The following is a 24,168-nucleotide window of genomic DNA, read 5'->3' on the forward strand; positions in this document are numbered from 1 at the left end:
TAATTCTGGCAGGTACAGCCTAAGAGGAATCCTGGAAATTAAACCAGAGACTGGTAAGTTTTTCACAAACAATAAATAAAAATGCAGATCAAAAGTTTTTAAAGCTCAAATGATTTTTAAATAAAAGTTCTTTCATGGGCTGTAGTGCTTAGCCGAGACTTAAGGAAAAGTTCCCCATTTGTCTTACTATAAATTGACTTACTAGCTTCAGACTGACAGTGCTTTCTTCATAAAGAAAGGGAGGTTTAAACTGATTAGCTGGCTCTTTTTATAATGCTGGAAAATCTGGCATTTGTGAGGATTTTTTTAAACACAAAACCAATCCATGATAAGCTCTCCTGGTACGGAGCCCTGCAACCAAGTTATCTGGAGATGTTACTGTCAATATTTTCTAGCATGCCAGGGCATCTAATTATACCACCTATTGGTTCAAGAAAAAAGCCTCTTTAAGAGTAGGCAGAGGGTTTTCTTTCTCTGCTTGTTCTTTGTCAAGAGGAAAAAATATTCCACCTCCCATTTTTTTTTATGTCTCTTGCCCACAGATCTCAGCTTAGAATCACCATGGCTTTACCTGAAATGCCACCCCTCTTTAGGGGATAAGAAAGGATGTGACCACCCTCCTGGCTTCTGGGTGTAGACAAAGCATTATGAACTTAAACTGTACGACATGGGCATTAGAATAACCCCAAAGAAGACAAGGAAGTGTAAACTACCCAAATTTGCTACGCTAGGCTGCTTTCAACTGCTTCAAAGCGTCTGGGTAGCAACGATGGAAAAAAGAGCACTGGTGCCACCAAAACCTGCCCAGCAGCGGCTGAATTCTGGCGGGTTAGAAGAGTAATGCAACAGGCTGTGCTGAGTAGGTGCAGGGTGGGAGTCGCTGCTGTGCTCGTGGCGAACAAGTCTTTTAGGAGGCCGAGAGGTCTCAGAGCCGTGGCTCTGAAGCGGTCGCTGCTCTGGCCATGTGGTAACTTAGACCGATGTAGACTTGGTGCATTTCGGCGACAGCTGGTCGTGCTAAAGTAACGATGAAGCTCTGCTCTTGCTGTTATTCACCGTGCAAGCGTGGAGCTCACCAACCACTTGCGAAGCGGTGCTGGCGGTGTAACGCCGGTGTGCATGAGGTCGAGCGAGCTCGCCAGGAGTGTTTGAGGGTCGGCCTGGGAGATGGGCCTGGCTCCAGCCGCGGCGGGCAGGCGGGGGCTGGCTGTCGAGGGACGGGCTGCTCCAGGAACAGTTTGCCATACGCCAACTGTAGGGACTCCTTCCACCTCACCCGTGACGCTCCGTGCTTCTTCTCTGCTGGGCTGCGTTGCGCCAATTCCCCTCTCATCTCTCCCCTGCAGAACGTAAGGGGTTGTGCGATGCAGTATATTTGAACGATGCCTTTCCCAGAAATTGCTCCTCAGGAGCTAGCCACGGCAGGGTGAAGGCGAGCGCGCGCGCGCAGGCCTCAGCGGGGAGAGCCGCTGGCCCTGCAGGAGCCGTGCGGGAGGTGGGGGCAGCCCCAGCAAACGCCGCGCCCCGGCTCCTGCGGAGCAGCTTCGGCCCCCTGCAGACTGTAAGCGAGGAGAAGGCACCCCAGGCTGCACGAAGCGAGGACTCTCCGGGCCTTTCCTCCTCAGGCCTTCGCTGCAGACGCTCCGGGGCCTCCGGGCCGCTGCGGAGGCGCTGCCGGGGCCCGGCGGCGGCCCCGCCTCCCTCGCCCCGCTACCGTCTCCACGGCAACGCGGGCGCCGCCGAGGCGGAGCGCGGCCGCTGCGGAGCCGTCGGCGGGGGCCGCCGCCATGGAGGCCGGTGCCGAGCGAGTTTCCAGTCAGGCGGCGGCCGAGGGCGGCGCAGAGGAGGCGGCAGCGCCCGGCGACGGCAGCGGGCCTGGGGGCGGCGAGGTGCGCGGGCCGCGGGGAGCCGCCGTCGGGGAGCGCCCTGCCTGGCGCAACCGGCTGCAAGCGGGGCCCCCCGCCGCCGCCCCCCGGCCTGGGCCGGGCCGGGGAGCCGGGCCAGGCGGTGGGAGCGCGCCGTGCAGGGCTTTCTGCCTTCGTGTTCCCCACCGGTCCATTTGGCAAGGAGGTGGGTCTCTGAAATGCGGGTTTTTCCCAGGCTTGCATCTCTCCTCTCGCCTCTGGTTTTGGGGCAAACTAGGCGGTTTCTCCTTATTTCTTAGTAAAGCGAGCGCTTTCCCAGCTCCCCTGCAACATCCGAGCACCTGCTCGGCCAGCGCGCTGGCCCTTGCTGCCCTTTGGGGGCATTCTGTTGCTCTGTGTTCAGGTTAATAATATATTTGCTGCTAAAATGCAAATCGGGACACAAGTTCCCAGATAACGTGCTTTTGCCCCCTGCTTCGAAGGACTTGGTCTGCCCTCACGCTCAGGGTAAGCAGATGGCTGCCGTGATGCCGTTGCCGAGTCCTGGGTCGCTGTCGATGGCTGAACGTGGCCTCAGACCCCAGTGGGGAGAGCGGGAGGCCGGCAGGGGAGGAGGGGATGCTGCTGTGAGCTTTTGGTACAAAGTTTAACCTCTGAAGTGTGAGTGCATCTTCCTGTATGGTGAAAATACCATGAGGAGTGACTAATGTTTCCGGTTCCCTTGTGAGGTTCTTCTCTTCTGCGCCACCTGTGAGTACTGAGCTGCCGTTTTGATTGTCAGGGAAAGCTGCCACGGCAACGTAACTCGAAATCATCCGTTAGGGATCGGTTGTCTGCACGGTGGGACATCTGTTTTTCCGCTTATGAGCTATACCGTTGCGCAGATAGAAAATTTAAAATTAGCTCTTTTTCTCTTCCTCTGGAACTCCATTTGCCTATCAATGCTCCCAAGAATCGGTCTTCAGTCTAGCAGAGAAACACAGCCTTAATTCTGGCAATATAAAGACCTCGGCATTGCTCCTCACTGTTGTCTTTTGGGGGCAAACTCCGCGTTCTAAGCAAAAGTCCTAACACGCATCAGGCAGAAGCAGTAGCAGCAGCTCCCTGTCTTCGGTGATGATTATTGTGGCAACTCACTTGATAGAGGGTAGTAGTTTTCGGGTTTTGTTGATTGGGCTGAATTTGCATTGGTGACCTAGAAATGAAAGTCTCCACGGCACCATCCTCTGACGAGGCCTTAGGGAACTTACTTAGCACTTTTCACCTTTTTTCTTTCAAACTAAGAATAGTCATAGTTTATTCAAACTAAGAATAGTCATAGTTTATGCTACAGAATACCAGGGCTACTTTGTTCTCCATAGGGTTCATCCTATCCCTTCAGTTATGCTTTTATTAAAGACAAGCTATATGATTGATTAGGATATTTAGGTGATTTAATTTGAAGAGAAATAACACTGAAGACACACAAATGCCTTTAATAAAGCATTTAAGGAATTGAGGTTTTGATTTAAATGGGAATTTTTTTCAATTACAAAATTTTGATTAATTTCTATAAAACGTCCCCCAAATGTCTGTCTTTTTGCTTAAAAATAATGGATACCTTAAAGTGTTTGTGGCTACAATCAATCACGATTGATCAAATTTCAATCAAAATCCATCAGATGAGTGGGCTGATAGTTAAGGATTTCTTCACTGAAGACAAAAGGCATTATGGACAAGCTTTTGACTTAGCGTCTGTCACCTTGATACAGTTCAGCACTATGTTTACGTACGATACGATGTTTTTTCAGAACTTTCTACTGAGGGTCAGAAGTGCCAGTTTTAGAGTAGCAATCGAATTTATCTTTTTAGCAAGTAGTGCACAAAGGTGTAATCTCCAGGGACTTCACCTGCAGCTGGAAATTAAAGACCTTATGGCAGGGCTGAAGACGCATGAGAACAGCAATAAACATATATCGTTTTATTTAAATATTATAATTATTTTATTCATTATACATCTTTAGTTATATTTTATTTATAGCATATTGTTAATTGTATTTTATTTATTATATATTATTAATTATATTTTAAATAAATATAATAATTGTATTTAATACAAAATTATTTTGACTACTCACTGCAGACTGCATTTTATTGTACTTTAAGAGTATGGGTTGTTAGGTTGAGGGTGAGTAAAATTCATCAGAAGGTAGGGGTTGGGCATTTGAGTGATAGCTCTTTCTCCAAGCAGAGTTTTGTCATTTGGAAGTAGGAATATTCTCTATGTGTGGAGGTTCTTTCCTTCTGTAATGAAAAAATTGATTTATAAGCATGTTAGCTAGGTGTTTTTCGTTTGGTTTTACTGGGTTTTATGTATTCGGCTGCTTGTTTTTTAGCAAAATATGTGTTTTCATGGCTATGCTGAATGCCCTGTTTTGTCGGATGCAAAATTTCCCAACCAAATGTTTATTGGGATACAGGTCTTTGTGAGAGGTGTTGAACACTTTGATAGGTCTTGGTTTAGCCTGCATCATTTGGCAACATATCAATGAGATAAACACTGCTAAAATAGTATGATCTTCCATCATGACTGCTACATGATGGAAGAGCTGCTGTGGCAACTGGTAAAATCTTGGTGGAGTTTTGAAGACAGTGACTACAGTGAAGATGAGATTTTGCCTAGTCTTTCTTAACTGTATAACAGTTTCATCCTCAGTTTCCTTCACCTTGTTAGTGCTGCTCTGTTGCATTAAGGAGGCAATTAAAAATTCACTTATTTCTGTCCTCTGAACGGTATCATTCTTACTGTCCCTTCTCTTTGTGGTGGATTACAGAGATACACGGGACAGTTGTACATGGACCATCGCCATGGGAAAGGGATATGCTACTGGCCTGATGGTTCCAAATTCATTGGAGCATTTTATCTCAGCCATGTAGAAGGCTATGGGACTCGGGAATGGAAGGACGGCAGAAAATTTCAGGTAACTGGAAAAATGTTGTGCTGTTACCATGATTTCCCTGCCTTTCAAAGTCAGCATGAGTACAGGAAAATTTGAGTGGTTTTTTTTTCCAGGCAGCTCCATTAGTGTTTGGGTTGTTTAGAGCAAAAGTGTCATGCTTCAGTCTCCAGTAAGCCAGATTGCTCTCTTGAACTACTCAACTTCTACTGTACGCAACTTTTGCTTAGGGAAATATTGAAGGAGATAATGTGATACTGCCTGTCTAGAACTGAAAATCTGATGCCTGGAAGAGTGTCTTTTTCCAGTTTCTAATGTAGAAGTCTTCGGTATTTACTCCCCTTGCTAGATGAAGAACTCATTAGCTAGTCAGTACTCTCAACAGACATATTAAGAAGCCAGCAATATGAAACTGAAAAATACTGCATTTGAAGAAACTGTGGAGACAAAGAGCATTCTGGAGTATCGAGATAGCTAGTTGTCTCTTTTGTATCATTTCCAGGCCTGCTGCTACTAGTAGAAGCTAGAAAACTTGTTTTCTAAGAGTTTATAATTCTTTGTTTTCAAAGAAGAAGAAGGTGTATCTGAAAAGTGCCCAGCGTAGGGCAGCCCTCCCCTCATACTGATACATGGGTATCTCTGCAATAGGAAACAGTGCTTCATCAGATAATCCAAAAGATATAACAAAACAACATACAGCCTTTGCATTAAGTTGGCCAACAAGAACATAACATTCTTGCTGAATGTTGATAATGTGGCACTAATTATGGATTTAGGAGAACTTTAATTTGAATAGATCATGTATAATCTGAAACTAAGGGAAAAATAGAACACCCTCAGGTTATAATCAAACTTGAAATTTTATTCTTGCCAGTCATAGTGCGTTTTCCTGGTTCTTTATCTCCATAGCTAAACAGTTCAATGAGTGAAGCAGTTAATTTGTGTTCCAAATAGCTGTTCTGAGGTTGTGATAGCCTTGTGTGAATATGCCTTGAGCCATGTGTGTGATCCAGAAACACCGGAGATGCATCAGCCTGCTTGAATTTGGAAGCGGTGCTCATGCATTGCTTAATATAGTGTCATATCAAACTAGGATGGTTTTCTAAGGAGGCTAAAACTCCTGTCTTGTAGTGCTGTATTTGTGTCTGAGACTCTTCTGTTGGCATGAAATAAAAACATGTGTTGTCATGCTTGCAAGGTTGTCCTGAGGTTAATTACCATGTTGTCCTGAAGTTAATGACCATGGTAAGAAAAGAAATAGCTGGGAACTGCGCTACCTTTCCCATACTCTACGCCTGTGCAGTTGTGTGTCAGAGGTGTTTCTTCTGATTTAGAAAACATTACTGAAAATCTATCCTGGTCTAAAAAGTAGCAGTGTGGCTAATGAATGCAAAGCTGGATACAGAATAGTATAAAACAGAATCCTGCTCAGGCTAAAATCTACGTGAAATTTCATCTAAACATAACATCCCAATGTAGTTAAATTTAGGGCCTTCCACTGTTCTTGTACTGGAAAAGTTAATGTGTTTGTCATTAAATGAATCAAACTGACTGTGAAGGCTTTGTAGTACAGAATGGCTTCAGCAGTTATTACTCTGCCAATAAGAAGTGGACCAATAAGACGCAGGCAGAACAGTTGAGATAGAAACCAGACTTTAATTGTATAACTTGTTTGATCTCTGATTGATACTAACGAGCTTACTCGTTTCTTAAGGGGCTGTACAACTCTGATGAGCGATTTGGACTGGGAATTGAGAGCTATCCAGATGGCTGTCAGGATGTTGGCTTGTGGCTGAGGAATCATCTAATTAAACTGTGTACTGAAGTACCTGGTTATTTTTCTGTCTCGGATCATCCAGAACACTTCAGATATGTTGATGCCAGTTCTCAAAGGACGTATATTTCTGTTGAGGGGGACCCATTTCTCCGTAGCTATAAACGTCTCCCCTTTGATGACAAGAATATTTTGCCTGAAGGAGTTTTTGCCTATTCCCATAACACAGATCATCTTACTTTGACTTGCACCTTTCCGAAAGAGTGTGATGCTTCATATTTTCAGAATACCTCCAAGCTGCCTGAGGAAGAACCTTGGCCTGTTGCAAAGTAACCCCCTTACTGGTCAGAATGCAGATGCGTGTTTATAAGCACAGGTAGCTGTTGATCATTTGTTTTTTATGTATGGATTTTTATAAATCATATCTATTATTTTCAAATATAAGTTGCATGATTGCAGCTGCTCTCCAAAAGTTTTTTTATAGTCTTGAGATGACAGGTTGCCAATGAGGATTTTTTTTAAATGAAACAAACAATTTGCGATACCAATGGTACCTTTCTGTGGTTGTCTTAACTCTTATTCTACTTCAAGGCTATAGAAAACATGCTGCAGCAAGTCTGCAGCTAGTTGTAACTGCCCACTGAGCCTTAGGTTTATGTGTAGCTTGATACTTGTACATGGAGATGTTCTTTGGGCAGGCAGAGTATGTTTTGGTTTGCTTTGTTGCTGGGAACACGTGCCACATGTGTGTATTTTATAGCCATAGCTAAAGCTGGTTATATAAATCAGATACTAAACAGATATGAATGTGCATGCTAAATATTCTGTTTGTAGAAACACTTGGCAGTTAGATTTTGCTTTCTAATTTTATAGGTGTTGGATGGCTGGATATTTATGAACTCTTCTGTAGCCAAAATCTGTGTGCTGCTGCCAGCAGCCCCTAGACTAGTTTGCCTTTCTGCCTGTAATTTAAGCAAACTTATACTATCTGAAATAGTTCTTAAAATGATAGCTGTTCATATTTTTGCATCTTACCCAGCAGCATGTTTTGCTCTTGATGTGTTTTTTCTTTAATTGCATTAGCGGCCTAAGAGTACCTAGCTGCTTAAATGCATCAGTGCTTTTTTCTCCTTTGCTAGGTGCTGTGAAGCAGAGTTTACTTCAGACGTCAACTTCATTCTCAGTGGAGTCCGCAGTACTTATGGGCCTCCAGGCCCCAAAGAACTTGCCTCAGAGCAGTTAATTCAGAAAGCGGCAAAAGGAGGCTTTGATGGGGTCTATACGATTCTGAGGGATGAGCTTGCTCATCCGGACGTAGCAGACAAACATGGATACACAGCACTTGCTGCTGCCGCTGTAAGACTCTGAGAATGACTCTTTACCATATGATGAGAAATTCCTGGTGTAGTAGCCTGGATTAGATTTTTCTCTTGTTCCATTACATAGTAAGTGTGAAGGGAGTGTTCAGTAAACAACAAAAGAGCAGGTGTGGCATGAGGAATATCTGTAATGAATGGTATCATGCCAAACCCCACAGTAAATAATAATCTACAAAAAGAAGCACTTCAGTAAACATTAGAGATTATTTTAGCTGTCAAGTTTGTTTTCCGTTTGTGATTATGCAGTGGACTAGATCTGCGTTCTTGGGTATGACCCTGTCCTTATTACTGTTTTTTTCTTGTCCAGTCATAATCACATTCAGACAGGGTTATTTTGTTTTTGCTGGCAAGGGGTGGTGGTTAGAAACTGTGCATGCATGACTTGCTGTAGGGGAGGATGACCTCCGCTTTTCTTTGTGCCCTTTTCAGCTACCTGAATAGCTGGCATTCATTGTAAAGTCCAGCAAAATTTAGATAATAATTTAGGGCGCTATATTTCTTTCTGTGTGTGAATCCTCACTGAGTTCCTGTGAAAGCTGGTAGAAATTGCTATAAAAAAGAGAGGAAGGTCAGGGATGTACTTGAGGATGCTCCAAGATACACATTCTGAACCCCGTAAGACATGGTTCAGTATCGCGTTTTTATTGTGTGGCAAATATAAACCTGAATTAGTTCAACAGTGTTGGCTGTCACTACTTTCAAACTGTGCTGCCTATTCTTTCCATGTAGAAATCTGCAAGTGCGTGAGTGTATGTGCAAGTACAGATGTTTACAAAATTAAATAACATCCTGAAGCATTTTCTCCTCTACAGGTTACTTCCCACAACGATATTGTCAATCTTCTTCTCGATAGTGGAGCTGATGTGAATAAGTGTAGTGATGAAGGATTATCTGCTCTCTCCATGTGCTTTATTCTGTATTATCCAGCAGAATCTTTTAAGGGTAATATTGCTGAGAGGAACCTGCACAGCTGCAAGGTTGGTTTATTTCTAATCTAAAATGTCAGAATCATGATATATTATCGTCTCAAGCTGTAAGTTTACTTTTCGGAATTACTTTACTGTGTTGACTCCCTAGGAAAAAGCCAGAACTTTTGTGCATCTTGCACTCTGAGGATGCAGAGTATTCTCTGCTCTTACACTACTAAGTCCTACTTCAAATGACCAAGCTCCAGTGCAGAAACAAGCTTACTCTGCAGTTGAAATAGGGCACTGTATTAATAGCACAGATGTGAGGCCATGTCTGCTAGGTATTTAAGACAGCGAAGATGCAGTGGGCAACTGGTGGGAATTACGAAAGCATCCAAGCAGGACAAGAGGATTTAGGTGGTTCCGATAGCACAGAGTCCTGCTGGCATGGTTGAAGTGTCAAGCAAGAAGCAATTCAACTGTCAGAGGAGTCTCTTGACCCTTAGGGAGTGTTTACAAAGGAAGACTCATGACCCTAGGCTTCCTCCTGCTGAAAAGAGAAGCACCTGCTTTAAATTGTCCTGTGGAGGAGCATGATACATATTTTGTAAGAGTACAAACCATGCAGTGGGGAAGGAGATGAAAACAAGGGTGAAGCAGAGGGTCAGGAATCGCCAAACAGTCTGAGAAGATAGAAGGAATCAAAGAGGGGCCTAGGCAGGTAGGGACTGTGTGGTCTTGGACGTGTTTCAGAGGAGGCTAGAAATGTAAGGATGTTGCTGAGGCTTTCAGAAGAGGCTACACAGGTCTAAATGCCCTCAAGAAACTTGTTGGAAATGAACTACAGAATAGTTTTTGGTTGCTGTAAAGTACCTGTTCAAGTTCCAAGAGTATGTTTAAGTGGTGGCCCGTTACCAAAGTTGCAAGACTTCTGTGGGAAGGAAAGAAAGAGAGAGAGAGAGATGTATATAAAGCAGATGCTCAGAGATTCACAGAAAATCAGTGTGAAACTATTACTTCTCATTTTGGAGTGAGAAAAGGAAATTAGGAATAAACAGGATTTGTTTCTGTCACGGTCTCTAAGATTCAGAAAGGAAAATGTGCTTTGCTTTCTCTTTTCCTCTGAGTTGAATACGAATCCAGAAGATTTGGAAACAGTGGTCTTGGAGGTCCTAGTTCTACATTCTCGTGCAAAATAATGCAGGTTGAAAATCTGTAAGAGTCTTGTAAACATGTTTTACTCACAAAGGAAATTGAGCAAGAAAATGTTCAGTCATTTGGTTTATTTAAAAAAAAAAACTTAGTTACAAATTGCTTCTAAATGATTTCCCTATCTGTTGTTAACTGAATTCCATTATTATTACATGCTCTTGTATTACTGTTATTACTTGTATTATTGTTCTGATGACTGAATATGCTGACTCACCCATTGAAAGTGTGGTTTTTCATTTTTGTAACTACTTTCTTTTATTTTTTTAATCTTCAAGCAGAAAGAACAATCAGAACCATCAGAAACAGCTAATGTGTCTGAAGGCGTAATCGCAGAGTAAGTCTCACTTATGCCCTATGAATGGGAGACAGAGTCTCCTAAGTCTCTTTGAACATAGAAGGCAACAATTAGTATTTCACATATTTCACAGAAGGGTGCAGCTATTGCAGGAAAAGCTAGTCAGATGTCAGTATATTTTTGTTTGCTTAACTATAGAAATCTCGTGTTCATATCAGTAGAAGCCACTCGTTTATATGCTCTGTTATAATTCAGGTTGGCAGAGTGTGAAGAGTGAAGCTGGAAAGTGTAGTTCAAGCTAAGGACCTCATGCTTGAACAAGACAAGATTTCTTGATTGCATACTTTGCAGCTTGTCACAGTCTGCTATGCACACCTGCAGTGTAGTGTGGACATGAGGAAAGATAAGAATATATTCAGCTTACTCTTTGAAGTTTTGACTACATTTGACCGTGCTGGTTGTTTTCTACAGGTGTCTGTTTAGCCGCGTGGCCTGAAATGTAGTCTTTTTGTCTTGCTTTTATGGATCCCCCAAAGGGCCACATCTTGCCTTTTGTTTTGCCTCCAGAGCAGTCCCCAAAGATGATGAAATTTTTGTGTTGGGTTTTATGCCAGCGTAGGTCACTTTGACGTCTTAGAATTCCCACAATGAAAATTCCCTGTTGGCCTTCTTGCCCTTCATCCCTTGCATTTGGCTTTTGTGGCACATCTTGCCACCTCCCTTGCTTCTCTCATGAATATTGTGTGTGCATTGCATGTTTTTCATTGGAATATAAAGATGCACTGAATGTAGGGCTTGTGAGTAAAAATGAGTTAATGCCATGTGAGAAAAGAGGAGCCTCTGCCCAGATCACTATGTGGTAGAGTTTCTGGGTGATATCCAAGGACTGTTTGCTTTTTTTGATGGTGTTAGGTTTCTTTTTTAGGGGTGTGCATGTGTATTTTGCCTCCATGGAAATACAGATGGAATCATCAGCCTGCTGAAATACACTGTCCTAGTCCAGCATAGCTCTTGTTCCAGCTTTGGTTAAGGGAAACACAGAAAAAGTATCTCTGTTTTCTTGGGATGGATGAATGAAGTACGATAGGGGAAAGAACCCTCCAAACAGTCTTAGATGACAGGAAGGAGGAGTCAGTCTGTTTCTGTCATTAAACAAGTCTCACACTAAACGTTTAGAAGTGACACATGAGTGAATAGTGGAGATGCAGGGAACCTTACTTTGCCTATCCATTCCCATGCAACCCGAAGGAACTGCTTTTAAGTGCTGCCTTTTTAGTTTGGAGGGGTGAGATATCCTCTTCAGGTAATAATATTGTTGCCTGGGTGGAGCACGGCAGTTGTTGTGACACTGCTCTAAAGAATGAAGTCTTGTCTCTGCCAAATGCCATTTTTAATGTCTGCACCTGGGAGTCATCTTAGTTCACCATCATTTAGAGGTTTTTTGCAAGATGCTAATGAGTGATTCTGGTATTTTCCATGTCAACTTTAGACAGCAGAAGAGATGGGCAACAATCCAGCTGCTGCTTCACCGAGGTGCAGATCCCAATGCATGCTGGATACCAGCACCCCTTCTCTTCCTTGCCATTAAAGCTGCAGATGCAGAAGCAGAGAAACTCCTCTTAGAAAGGGGAGCCAGGACTGATGTGCGGCTTCCATCCAAGGTTTTATTGCATTATAATTGATAATGATGTAGGATTCTAGATGAGTGCAGCAGCTTCTGTGTCCTGCTGTAAAATCTGCAAGTAAGAACCAGCTTTAGAATGGACAAAAAGCTGTTTAAAGTGATTATCCTGTTCAAAGAACTATTTTATAGAAAGAACTCAAAGCTCCTTATTCCCTGAGTTTTCCTTCCTCATTATGTTTTCTTGTTGCCAAGCCCATGAATGACTGGGGAATGCTTGTGAAGCTGCTCCTCAAGTTGGTAACAGCTGTTGTGATTTTGGTACATTGTGTATCTGGTACCTTGAGCTTTCCACTGTCCTGTAACTCAGTTTGTAGGTTCATGGTGGCTGAAAGTGAGACACAGTATGTGGGAAGAGGAAGCTGGGATTATTCTTTTGAAAATATTTGGTACTGTTTTAAGTTGCGATAAACAGGAGTCTAATGCTATGTTTCTTTTTTCAGTTTGGGAGTTTAACCCCTCTCCACATAGCTGTATCTATTCCTGGGGAGGAAGGAGTCCAGATAACACAGTACCTCCTGCATTCTGCACCAGATCTTGATGCAAGGGCAGAAGATGGAAATGAGGTATATGGTCCAGACCAGGTATGTTGCTTTGTGAGCTCAGCTTCTTGCAGCTCTTGAAGGCTGCACAATACATAAGCAGGGAGTTGAGCTTCCTGCCTGCTTGATTTCCGTGAAATTTTTGCATCCTATTGGAATAACTATGTTCCTTTAGAAAAGAAAAAAAGTAAAAAAAAAAAAAAAAAGCCACTGGAGGTCTGTATTATTGGGTTACAGTAAACACATCCATGTGTTTTGATGCCCCAGAACATTTTTGCTGTCATGCCTCGTTTAAGGCAGAGGTTAAAAGTCTCTTGTGGGCAGTCTAGTATAAATGCCTGAAGGTATAATGAGAGCAGTGAACATAGGACCACTGTCAGAAACAGATACATGATGGGACCCGCTTGTTTCATCTCCATGGAGCCTGCCTGCTTGTTTTTGTTTTGTTTTGTTTTCCTTGAACACAGACTCTTTCTGCTGGATTCCTGCAGCATTCACTGTGCCCCCAGAGTTACAGAAAGATAGCTCTGCAGTAAACTTTTTTGGTAGTACAGAACTTTTTGGTTAGGGTTGCCAATTTTTTTGATAATTGTCTACTTGTGATGGAGCTATACCAGCAAAAAGTGCTCTTTTTGGCATTTGTTACCTGAGGAATTACTTTACGTTATAGTACTTAAATCATTTCACAGAATTACCAAACAGTTGAGAGTTTGGAAGGGACCTCTGAAGATCGTCTGGTCCAAAACCCCAGCTCAAAGGAGGGTCAATGAGAGCAAGTTGCTCAGGACCTTGTCCAGTTGGGCTTTGAATATCTCCAGGAATGGAGACTCCATGGCCTCTCTGGGCAACCTCTTCCCGTGTTTGGTCACCCTCACAGGAAAAAAAGATTTTTATTATGTTCAAGTGGAATTTCCTGTCTTTCATTTCCTGCCCATTGCTTCTTGTCCTGCCACTGGGTGCCACTGAGAAGAGTAAGGCTCCAGCTTGTTTACTCCCTCCCATCAGGTATTTATACACATTGATAAGATCCCCCGAGCCTTCTCTTCTCAAAGCTAAACAATCGCAGCCTCTCCTTGCACGAGAGATGCTCCAGTTCCTTAATCCTCTTTGTGGTCCTTTGCTGGACTTGCTCCAGGGGAGTCCAGAACTAGACACACAGATGTGGTCTGACCTGGGCTGAACAGAGGGGAAGGATCACCTCCATTGACCTGCTGGCCACGCTCTTTCTAATGCTGCCCACGATGCTGTTGGCCTGCTTTGCTGCAAAGGCACGTTACTGGTCATGTTCAGCTTGTCCACCAGGACCCCCAGGTCCTTTTCTGCAGAGCTACTTTCCAGTAGGTCAGCCCCCAGCATATACTGGTGCCTGGGGTTATTCCTCCCCAGGGGCAGGACTCTGCACTTCCCTTTGTTGAACTTCATGAGGTTCCCCTCTGCCCATCTGTCCAGTCTCTCGAGGTCCCTCTGAATGGCAACGCAGCCCTCTGGTGTATCAGCCACTCCTCCCAGTTTGGGATCATCAGCAAACTTGCTGAGGGTGCACTCTATCCCTTCATCCAGGTCAATTAGTAAACAGTAGTAAACAACTTAACCAGTATTGTCCTTGTATTGACCCCTGTAGGTGCACCACTGGTGACTGGCCCTCGGCTGAACTTCATGCCACTGATCATAACCCTTTGAATCCGGTAGTTCAGCTAGTTTTCAGTCCTCACTGTCCATTTATGTAAGCCATACTTTAGGAGCTTGTCTATGCAGACGTTGTGGGAAAAAGTTTTGACAGCCTTACTGACATCAAGGTAAATGACATCCACTGCTCTCCCATCTTTCACCAAACTGGTCATGTCCTTGTAGAAGGCTATCAAGTTGTTCAGGCTCGATTTCCCCTTTGTAAATCCAAGGTGACGACTCCCATTCACTTTCTTTTCCTTAGTATTTTTGGAAATGGCTTCCCAGAGGATGTGCTTCATCACCTTCCCAGGGATTGAAATGAGGCTGACATACTTGTAATTCTGCAGATCCTCCTTCTTGCCCTTCCCGAATATAGGAGTGACATTTGCTTTCTTCCAGTCCTCAGGAACCTCACGTGGTAGCCATGACATTTCAAAGATAATTGAGTGACCTTGCAATGACATTGATGGGCTCCCTGACATCCCATCAGGTCCTAGTCACTTGAAAAATGAGTTGGCTTGTGTAACAGGAAAGATAAGATTTGTCTTGTCATGACAGTGGCTAAGGTGAATGTCTGTTTGCAGTCCAGGGAGGTTTAGATAGCTTCTTCAGTTTGTATTGCAGTACTTTCTCCTTTAGTAGCAATCAGGATGACTTGGTACCTATTTGCAAACAGTATGCAGTTATAAAATGCCCAGATGCAGTGCAGGTATATTACTTTCTGACATACCATTTTTTATTTTTTTATATTGGTCTGGTAAGCCTATATTCATGCACCTTAAATGAATGACATGTGAATGAACTTGAGTGAAGACCCTTTTTGCCTGATAGCTTGCTTCTTTCTTCCCACCCCTCACTGTATCATTTGGCCCAGTAAAAGTTATTAAATTCTGTCTGTAAAATTTTCCTTCCCTGGATTCCTCCAGTGGAGTCAAATTTCTTAATGTGCAGTGCTGAAGATGATTTAGGCAGATGGAATCTGAATGTAAAGAAGGAAGTAGAAAAAGGGTGGCCATTGCTTTGGTGAGGCTGAACAAGTCTCGTCCATGATTGACATCCAGAGCAATGGGTGACCAAGCAGTTTATTTTCTTCTGTATGTCTCTGAGCTATGTTACAAATGTTCACATAATTTCACTTAGGTTCCTCTGCCTCAAACCAGAGAAACCCAGTTGTCCCGTGGTGTCACTGTGCACCTGAAGAATGAAGCAGGACCACCAAAAGGGTACTTCTCCTCCTATTTTGGTCCTGTTCCAGAAGAAGGTGGAAGGAGTGCATTGCATATTGCATGCGAAAGAGAGGATAACTGTGAGGTAAGAGCATGGCATCCGAGGTTCTGCTCATAGAGAGTACTTATAAGCTAAACTCCCCAAATGACATATCTGGGGAATGAATACTTTTCATCCCTCTGTAAGGAGCTGATTGAATTCCCAGGATAAACTCCTTACGCTGTGAATTATTAGTGTTGTACTGATTAAAAACCCATTAGCACTTGAGAAAAAAATATTTCTTAAGTCTTTAGAATTCTGTTTAACACAGGAAATTCCTCTGCTTAAGTTTCCATTAGTGACTTGGCCATTAAGTTTTACTATTCACGAGGCCAATTTGAAGCTGGACAGTCTGAGTTTTCTCATGTGCTAACCTTTGAGCATTTGGGTTTTTACCGTAGTAACATTCTTCTAGCAGATTTACGAGGTGTGCACTTGGAGGAAGGAGAGGTTTTTGAGAGAGGAGATGTACTTCTTCAGAGGCAAGCTTACGTATACCCTTTGGCAGCAGGGTTAATGAGATTTGGTAATCTGATGGAGAGGTTTATGCATAACACTACCATGCTTGGGGTTCTTAGCCATGAGAAAATGGAGGTATACTTTTGCTATAGGATCATAGCTTAGGTGAAAGGCTTGAACGTGTTTTATGCTGCTCATTTTGTTCATTATTGTTACATATACATTATATTTAAAAGTTAACATTATTATGATCTAATTCCACCTTTTTCTGCACCTGCCTACACAGCATGCCAGAGATGTTATCCGCCTCCTTTTAATGCATAAGGCAAATCCAAACACACTGTGGAGTGGCCATTCACCACTTTGCTTAGCAATCGCCAGTGGGAATGATTTGGTGAGCATCTTTGAGTTCCTCTTTACGTGTGTTGTACTCCTCCATTTGTCTCTGCCTTCTCTGATGACAGGCAGACTTGGGTAACTAGTTATGTTTGCCATAATTCATTCCCAGAGAAAGTACTAAATTTGCTTTTCTTTCAAACCTGTGGATGTTGCATGAGCTGAACTAGAGGAGCCCTGTAGTATGACAGTGATAGCTAGAAATATTTGGTAAGATTCAGAAGGGTATAGCATTCAGAGAAGAGTATCCATTTTTATGAATCACAAGAACATGCAGTTCTCTTACAGGCTACCTCCCCACTCAAATCATCCCAGCCAAATGTTAAAACACTTTGCTTCTGGATATGAGAAAAAAAATGTAGCTCTTTGAGGGTAAGGAGTATGCTTTTCTAGGAAAAGATCAGTGATCACACTTGGAAAGGATCTGGGCATTACGGGGCTCAGCACTGCACAGAGGAGGCTTACAGCTCACACAGTAGAGTGCAATATGTGAAGTCAGCACCTACCTTCCCTGAGCAGGGAATGGCCTCCCTTCTGCTCAGACAAGGCCCTTAAGAGTGGGTCCACAGCAGCCAGCATGCTGCGAGAGAAAGTGTACCAGCAAAACAGGTAATGGTGACAAAGTGGTGTGTCTACAGTGCTCTGCTCCTCTTGGAATACAGCTCCAGGCTAATGGTTCATCTTTGTGGAAAACAAGGGAGGAGAGTGAGGGGGTAAGAGCTGCACCCAGGCTGCCCACTAAGCTCAGCCGTTGTGCAGGCAACCAGCCAGCACAAGGCCAGGGGAAGAACAATTGGAAGGGAGCAAGCGTGACTGTGTAGCCTAGTGGTTCAGGTAATAAGCTGATAGGGGCAGGGTTTGGGTCTAATTTCTGTTTCTCGGGTTACTTTCTCCTGTGTAAAAGCACGCTAATAATTCAGTCAGGCATTGTCTTGGAAATGCAGATGTGAACAAAGCGAGGGGAAGCCACTTTCAGTGTTACTGATGAAATCAAAATTTTACCTCTTGTTCTGTCACTGCAAGTTTTATACTGTGTGTTAGGATTAATGGTAGATCATAATGGAAAAGATCTACTGTGTATTGTTACTTTCTAGTTATATTTATTTCAGTAGAAAGTTATCAATCATCTGGATACAATATAATAGGGAGCTACAGGATGGACTGCAGAAGTAGATACAGTAGAAATGGATGCAGCCAAATACAGTAGAAAATAGATTCTGTATCAAATGTTTGAACCAGAACATTTTTCCTTATGTTATCTTTGTTTCTTTTAAAAGACAATTTAGGTATTTTTCTGGGAAAAAAGAGTTTACTGCATCTTTGATTTGTTTGTACAGAAAAGATGAAATTTCAGGACTTCCCACGGAATGGAATGGAAAGTCCCATATCCAACACATTCTACTGCTTCTCCTGCCCCTCTCAGAGGCTAACATTCAATGGAGTGATGATCTAATAGACCATAAATGTTCAACCTCTCTAATCCTTATCTTTATGGTAAAACATAGGTGGTTTTAGTATATTTTATGAAACCTACCCTATAGCATCTTGGTCTGGCTGGGGTATCGCTTTTCTGCTGTGGAACTGTCAAAATGCATCTCCAGCAATTATCTGTTGCATTTGCAGGCAGTGGTCGAACTCCTCAAACATGGGGCTGATCCAAATCTGCCATTAAGCAGAGCAGTAAGAAGTGCCCTCTGTACAGCTGTCAGTACCACATATGAACAGAAGAGAACAAAAGCACAGAGGATTGCTTTGGTGAGAGAAATGTGGGGGTTTTTTGTTGTTTTTAACTTCAGGAAAAGCAGTAATTTTTATCAGGTGTGTTGAGTTCCATTTCTCTTTAATGGGCAAGCTGATTTTTTTTTTTTTTTTTTTTTTTTTTGCAGAACAATTCATTTGTGTCTCTTCCCAATGCTATTTGTTTGTCTCCTAAGGAATAGAGGTTTTCATGTTTGAATGAAGGTGATGGCAACCTCCTTGTGTAGAAGAGGAAACACTGCATTTAAAGCAGATGGGGGGTTGCCCATGGCCCTGTCAGATCTGACTGTTCCCTTGCTTGTAAACACAGCTGGCATCCACATGAAGAAAGATGCATTGCATTTGATTGTGCTATATAAAGTAGTTGATAAAGTGCACTTTCTCACCTGTGATGAGCTCAATGGAAGCATTTGGCCTTGTGAAAACTGGACATTTTTCCCTCGTCCCATAAAGCACAGAGCTGACCTCATTGAGAATGGAGGGGAGGAAGACTGCCGTTGAGGAGCACTAGGAGAGGAGGTGATTTCTCCAGCCGGGTTCTGTTCTACCCCTGCGTCACTAGTTGTCCGTGCTTCATCTGTTGCTGCAAGATTAGGTTGTGAGATATCCAGAAACAAATAGCAAATGCCTCCAAGAAGGTTTTATTTACAAAACACATGTAGATTTAACAGTCCATCAACGGCTCTCCAGTGGCAGAAGAAATGCACAATTTGGTACAGAGTAGCCACACAAATCGAGGTTAAGCTCTGATATTCAGCCCTGTCTCTAACTGTGGCATGGACACAGTATAGTTAGAAAGCTGGATGTCAAATGTTTTGCTTTCTTTTTTCAGGTTGATAAGCTGCTTGAAGCTGGCGCGGATATCCTTGCACCAGTTACTCTTAGGGAAGGACAGCAAAAAGCAGTGGGAACAGCTGTCGACTATGCCTATTTTGAATATTATCAGGTATGACTTCAGTTCCCGTAACTGAAGATACCGTGTTCTTTGCATTCATCAGAACAAACAGCCTCTTGTGTCCTTAGGATTTGTCTAGGGCCTTCTTCAGAAGCTTTCACTGAAAATTTACTTTTCCCTTCATTTGTCTTGAGACTCATTTCATTTGCTGCCAAACTTATAACCACCCGAAGACTGAATACCTCTAGTAGTTTTGCCTGTGAAGGCAATCCCTGTTGTCACATTTTATAGTAAGATTCTGTTCATAATTGGTTTGTAAAGAGTTAGCTGTAATTCTACATCCAGCCATTAAAAACGGAAGTAACGTGTGTTTCCATGAGGCTACAATCAAAACAGGAAAAGCTGTTATGAGATATATATATATATAGTAGATAATAAATTTAGGCATGTTATAAGCTATGATAATAAATTACTGATCAGTCAAACTTTAAAATAAAGGGTTAACCACTTATTAAAGTCATCCTTAATCATTATTTAACCCCTTATAAAAAGAATCTTCCTATGAAGTAGAACTAAGAATTTTCTGCCCAGTTTTTTTTGGGGTGGTGGCAGGGGATGTATTTGTTTAAAAAAAATTTTGAAATGGTCTGCGATGCTGTAACAGTTTCTAATTAGAAATGAATCTGCCTTTGGGTCTTATAAGTAATTTTTTTGGTAGCTTTATTGTGAATAAGAAAATTTACATGACAAAGAATCTTTGTTTCTTAGCAGCGTCAGAGATTAAGTGGTTTGGTTCTTGAGAGAATCATTTGTTCAATAGTGCAAAAAATAGATAGAGAATTACTTAATATATTAAACTAGGAAACTGCAGGGATGGGAAGGAAAGCCAAGTTATACTGCAGATTGCTTGCCTCTGGGACATAAACAGTAGATGTTCTGAAAAGAACAAAAGTAATGGTGAGTCTTGGGCACCTTGCAGTAGAGCAGCCACATTCAAGCTACTTGAGAAAGTGCAACATGGTACCTCCATTCCTAAGGTGGGGTACAGCTCATTGCTACTACAGTCCTGTGACTGTGGGATCCATCACTGTATCTCACTGGCAGAGCAGCCTACTTGGAGCTAATGTGGTTTTCTGCATCCCGCTGCAGTGTTCCGTGTAGATAGTAAAATTGTTATTCTTTGGCTTGCAATCGCAACTGATCCTCAAATAGGAAATGCAATTTAAACAATTAGCAGTTGTAATCACTGGCCAGCCTTGGTCAGCATTCTCCAGGTATCTTACTTCTTTCCTGTCTTGCTCTGGTCTGCCTTAGGCTTTTGCATCTTGGGTTTAGTATGCTCCTTGCTGGCACTAATAGGGAGCAGTGTGGGAAACAGAGAAACTTAATAGTGGCCAAACAGTGCCCTCTAGCAGTCTTTCCATTTTCAGGAAGCTTTCCTGTGTTCCCAGAAGTGCTGGGAGAGGAGGGGAGCCCTGCAAAATGACGGCAGCTTCTCCCTCGAAGAAAATTTGTTTTAGTTAACTTGATGAGTGCTCACTGAACAGATAATCGGAACAACTAGACTGTTTAATATGGACATCTCCTGTGCCAGGATTAAGCAGGGATGATACTGTGCAAAACCAGTCCTACATAAGCAGTGAGGAGATGTAGGGGTTCTACAAACGTTAAAGAGAATGAACAAGTCACTGTGAAGGAAATTTTGAATATAAGCTTAGTGCCTATCCACTGCTTCCTCGTGAATTCCTATACAAGATCTGTTACCACGTGTTATGGAGTAATTGAGTGAGCTTGTTCCTCTTTCACAGATGGACCTTTGAATTGCTTTGTATTTAGTGCAGGTAGCAGTGTGCATTCAATGGTGACTGTGGACAGCTAGCATATGTCCATTCCCCGTGGTAACTTGCTCCCAGGTCCTTTCCTGGGATTCCCACTGTATTAATGCTCTTCTACTCCTAGAGTGGTGACAATAAATATGTAAATTAAGGTCATTTGAATGACTTCCTGAGTAGTGCTCAAATACGTGGTGAAGCCAGGCTTAGACTCTAGATCTCCCAATACCACTATAATCTTAAAAATGTTTCATATATTCACTGTGAAAAATATCCAAATGAGGAGTAGAAGGCAATGTTACCTAGTACTATTATGTCTCACATTTTTCATAATCTTACTTTCAAGAAGGATGTTGTTTTAGTGTGTCTGATACACATCATCATATTGATTATGTTTGCCCAGTTGATCAACAACTGTCCTGTGGCTAAGCAGAGTTTTAAGGAAAGGTGTCTTGTGACTAGTATTCTAATTCTCAGATCCTAAGTAGGAATACTGATTTTTTTCCCCCCCTTCTTTATGTTGGTGTAGTGGATTCAAATATTCGTACATCTGCTTCAAAGAAGAAATCGGGGAGCCATCATGCGAAAGAAGTGAGGTAGGTGGAAGACACTGCATGCAAGTGTTGACTGTTCTTAGCCAAAAATATTATGTCCTGTTTTTTCCTCACCAGGCTTAATGTCACCCTACCATGTTTTTTCTTTTCTAATTGTTTCCTCTTTAGTGTGTCCAGTCTTGTCAGCTACAGACAGCTTCTTCCTCTGTTCTGATCACATCATTCCTTTTCAGCTTCAGACTCTGCCAGGAGAGTCTGCATAATATTCAGTCTTCTCGTGATAAGCAGTGTGGCCTGGTATCTTAAGCTAATTCATGACATCAGTGGCTTAGGGTAGCTTACAAATACTAAGAAATGGACACAAACAAGTTTTGTGGCTTGCATTTCTGGTCTCTAAATCAGGAAAGACTTCTAGAGTTTGAACATTAGTCTTGGAATTGTAGCATTCTCAGCGGTTTGAGTTACGGAGGAAATAGTTGGCTCAAGGATACTGTACTCTGTCATCAGTTTCTTCTGAGCAAGGCACTCTCATCATCCTGAACTTTGTCTCAGTATTTGAATCAAGTGAGAATTTGAATCATGGTCAGGAACTGAGGCACTTTTCGCGGGCATAAGTTGTGAGGTAGTATTTCTGCTGAACCAAAATGGATCAACAGTAGCATAAGATGCAGAAATAGCCGGAAGAATGTAAACCAAGAACTAAAATGAAATCTGGAAGGTTAAAGCAGCACACAAACGTTTTACAAATAGATGTTAGGGATGACTTGCAGGCAGAGAGATCTCAGTGAAAATTGCTAGCCATTTCCTTTGCCAGAATTGTGCAAGTTTTGTTTTCTCAATTAGTTTCAACAGCTGCCTGTCTGGTCACTATAGCCCAAGAATGGGAATTTCCCATAAACTTCCAAGTGCAAGACTTGTATCATGTTCTCAACATACAGCCCTAGGCAAATATGCAAGGTTATGATTTGTAATTGGACAGGCCTTTACATTTACAGCCAAAGGAGACAGCAACTGGTAGACAACTTATTATTTCAGGGATCCTGCCACTCTCTCCTGAAACTCTTTCCCTGCAAAGGTCTGATTCCACCCAAGCTCCTTGTTTGCCACCCTCTGTTCTTGGCTCCATGGAAGGATGGGAACAATTTACCAGCTTATCTGTACAGTAACTGGAGTTCCTTGATATCATTGTTCCTATTTAGCTGTGGCTTATCCTCTGCTGACTACCACTGTGCCCACACTGTAGCTATCCTCTCATAGAACATTTGTTACTCTCAGGGAACTGATCCTTGGTCTTTTTCTCTTCTGGGGACTCTGCAGAAAAGTTGCTGCAGTTTCCAATTCAAGTTGGATGAATTGTTTTTGTAAAGACCTCTGTTGGACTGTGGCTGTGCTTTGACTGGATACTGACAGGAGTTGTCTGGGTCATTGCCTGCTACCTCCCTTAGCAAGGCATTTAATGGAATCCATGTCACATGACTAGAATGCTACAAAATCTGATTTGGTGTTAAGTGTAATGCATCCAGTGTTGCCTCTGATGCCTCTTAGCTCTTTAAAATTATACTAACACATGAATGAATCTATTGCATGAAATCACCTTTGGCTTTATGTTATGGTCAAATTTCATAAGTGCAGAACAATTTGGCTCAGACCACATTAGGGAAATCGGTGCTGTAAGGGATTCTTAAATGCTCTGAAAAGGATATAGGTACATAGGCCAATTTGCACTTAGTAACATTCTACTTCCCAGTCCCACTGAAAATCTTTGCCTAAGCACTCTTTGCTGCTTCTTCCAGCTTTGCTGTGTTGCAGGGACCTGGCTGTAGCCCTGTTTGCCTCTGCAATATTCCAGTAGGTTCTGTCAGTTTTTTTAAGTCTGCCTGCTTGGCTTTATTTCTGGCCGCATATTGTCTGCCCTGCCTGCCAGTTTGAAAGTGAATACCTCCAGACTCGGTTGTTACGAGCAAACTGAAGCACACCATGCACTAGGATGCAGATGTTGATTTGGTAAAGGCTTGGGAGTGTTCCTCACTAGGACGTTTGACTTTTCTAGGGGCTGGTGTGCAGCCCGGTCCCCAAATACTCCTAGGATAAGCTGCAGGGTCTCCTGTTTCTTTATCCGTGAATATTACGACATTTATATTTCTATATTGTGAGCCATTTTGATATAATTTTACTGTGATGAACAAACGTTGTCAGACTAAGAAAAAACTTCAAACAAACAATATTGTGCTTTTTTTTTATAACTGCCTTTGTTCTAGGACACCGTTTTTTAAATACTGCTATCAGTGCGGACGTTCTGTTGGTGTTCAGCTGACATCTTGCATTCATTGCCATGAAATCTTCACTTGCAGTGAAGCTTGCAGAAGGAAATCCTGGAAGGAGCGGCATAGGCATGAGTGTTCGGGATTGCTGGGTAGGTCTGACAGTCACTAGTATGTGTGTACAGTTGTTTGTGCATGTTTTACTGAGCTGGAATGTCTTCCTTGTAATGGCTCAGTAAAATGTGTTTTGGTTACAATTTAAACAAAAAAAATTCAGTTATTCACTTGAATAGCTGTGTCTGTAAAACCATCAGCTTTAAGAGAGCTACTATTGTGTCATTACAGTCAGTTTCAAGAGAGAAGAACCTTTCAGGTGAGCACAGAACAAAAGGAAGATGCTCCTGAAGACTAATGTTCATTACTGAAATCATAAATATACAACTTTCCAAGCTGAAGAACCTCAATACATCTAACAAGCTAGGAGGAA

General features: G+C 42.5%; 1 pseudogene; it reads left to right on the forward strand.

The window, feature by feature from the left end:
- The first annotated feature begins 1,729 nt into the window (after positions 1-1,729).
- LOC135326504 (ankyrin repeat and MYND domain-containing protein 1-like) lies at positions 1,730-19,133 on the forward strand (annotated as a pseudogene).
- Positions 19,134-24,168: the final 5,035 nt, after the last annotated feature.

This window comes from Dromaius novaehollandiae, unplaced genomic scaffold (genome assembly GCF_036370855.1).
Source record: "Dromaius novaehollandiae isolate bDroNov1 unplaced genomic scaffold, bDroNov1.hap1 HAP1_SCAFFOLD_48, whole genome shotgun sequence".
Taxonomy (NCBI): domain Eukaryota; kingdom Metazoa; phylum Chordata; class Aves; order Casuariiformes; family Dromaiidae; genus Dromaius; species Dromaius novaehollandiae.